Here is a 2,425-nt window from a genome sequence, read left to right as displayed (position 1 = left end):
AAATAAAGAAAAGAAAAGGAACTGCTTTCTAAACCAAGAGAGGGTTTTTGACCACCAGTGATTATAAATAATCTCACAAAAGACCTGAATAAACTTTAAGAAGTGTGAATCCTGTCCTCTCATGGAAAAGCAGATTTTCATAACCTCCTGTCTGCCCAGCCCTCAGAGGAGTGCTTTCTGCACAATGAGCTCCCACATGGCTCTGAGACACACATCAGTCTTGTGACACCGCATCATCACTTCTTGTTCCTCCTTTGCCCTTGGCGTTACAGGTGTTATAGCTCGAGTGGTTTCCATAGAAACAGTTCATGCTGGACTTTTGAAATGTAGCCGTAACGGGGATGGAAGAGTGAGAGCTTAGAAATGAAGGAATGACCAGCAGATGTGTGACAGCACGTGACCTTTAAGTGTTGAATAAAAAACCACAAACGTTTTGTAGATGCGACATAAGTTTTCCTCAACCTGATGAGTAAATGTTTGGATGTGACAATGTTGCAAATCAAAGGTCTAAGCATGAAACTGTAATCCTAGAAATGTAGCATATGTATTTACGTATGTATATACAAAGTCTTAAGGTTCTATAATAATCTTACCATCCCCTGCCTCATTCATTCATGTAAAAATGCCTAGCTAAAAGTGCTGACGTGTTCCTTCATTCAGTAACTGCGTGTAGTATGCCAGGCTCTCCTCAAGGTATTTTGGGGTGCATTAGCCTGAGATCGCTATGTAGAGGTTACACTGCGTTGAGGTGAGGGGACAGAAATGCAGCAGGAATATTATAGATGGCAGAACCTGAGCAGGGTCAGAGGGCTGGGGATTGGGGTTGCAGTGTTCAGAGTGTGAGTGAAGATGCAAAGGAAGTGTACCCCTGAAATGTGGGGGAGACTCTTCTATGCAGAAGACCCAGGGGCAAGGTGGAAGAGTGCCTGCCTACTCCTTCCTGGGCAGCGACAGACCAGGAAAGCTGCAGGGGCAGGAGCCAGTTAGAGCGGGGATGCTCAAAAGACAGCTGTCAGCCCAAGTATTGGAGTTTGGAGGCCGTCATACAAGTTTTGGCTTTTACTGAGTGTCAAGCTGGCAACTCGCAGGTCACTGGTTCTCAAAGGGTGGTCCTTGGAGTGGCGTCAACAGGATCATCTGAGAAACTGTCAGAAATGCAAATTCTGGAGCTACCGCTCTGGAAGAGGGACCCAGCACGGCTGTGTTTCTCTAAGCGCTCCTGGTCGGTCTGATGTGTGCTCACTTTAAGGAACTAGTGACAGAGACAATGCTAAACAAGCACACGCCAGGATCTAATGCACTGAACACTCTGAGTCTTTTCACAACCTGTCGGAGATCCTCCTGACTTTATTCAGACCCTAAGATCAAGCAGTAATAATTAACTTTTTCAGTTGAAATTAATGGGCAGTACATGGCCAACGTAGAAATACTTGAAATATAAAAGACTTGCGCATCATGAATATAAGCTGGGTGGCCATATCATTTGTACTGCAAATCTGAGCATTTTTGAGAATAACGTAGGAGCTAAAAATAATTCAGTTCTTACTTATTGCAGGTTAGAGGCTAGGATTTTCCCAGGCAAACCAGGACATAGGAGGCCACAAGTCGCTCTTTTTATTCTTTAAAATATCAGAGGCTGTTTTGCAAAAGCTTTTTTGAAAAAGAGATCAAGTCAGCAAGGGAAACCCGGACAGACTGAAAGTAAGAGACAGAAGAAAATCCCCATCAGTGTAGCTTCCCGGTCTAACCTTTCCCCTCGCCTAAGCAGTGCTCACCCTGAAGTTCACAAGCAGGATATCTCACTTGACAGCAGGGACAACGCGCCACACATAATCTGAAATGATTTAAAAAGAAGCCGGAGCTGAAATGGGATTTTTATGGAAGCCTGACCTTTGGTCCTGTTCGTTCCATCGCTGAGTATTTTACTGCTGACATTTAGCCGGGGCCACAGAGTGTCCCTACGCTTTGGAAGCAAAGCCATTTCATCATGTGGTAGTTTGTTTTTGATGAAGGTACTGTGCCATGAGTCCCCTTATAGCTTTAATAGCATTTAGACATTTTCTACCAACACGCTATTTTTTGAAAACAAGGCTGTGCAAGAATGCTTTTGATTTGGCATCAAGTGTGTAAATGAGGAATCTATGAAGACTAAAACACTGCTCTCTGTTATCGCGGGTGGGCTGGATGCCTTCTGGACAGGACAAACCCCAGACATGAAAAAGGAGAACCTGCACCACAGAGCCGACTCCAAGTCTCTTGCTCTCTTGTGTCTCCCTACGACAGTGCGAGATGAAAACTTGGGGTCTCAGGACAGCTCATTTCAGCATGGGCGAATCACACTTGCAATACCAAAGACAAGGTGTCAGCAAGATGGAGAGTAACCCATAATTTTATATGTAGTGGGGTTTAGGCTTGGATACAGTGC

This window comes from Oryctolagus cuniculus, chromosome 6, assembly GCF_051225735.1.
Source record: "Oryctolagus cuniculus isolate XC-2025 breed Fujian yellow rabbit chromosome 6, ASM5122573v1, whole genome shotgun sequence".
Taxonomy (NCBI): domain Eukaryota; kingdom Metazoa; phylum Chordata; class Mammalia; order Lagomorpha; family Leporidae; genus Oryctolagus; species Oryctolagus cuniculus.
Note: the sequence above shows the minus strand (reverse complement) of the source record.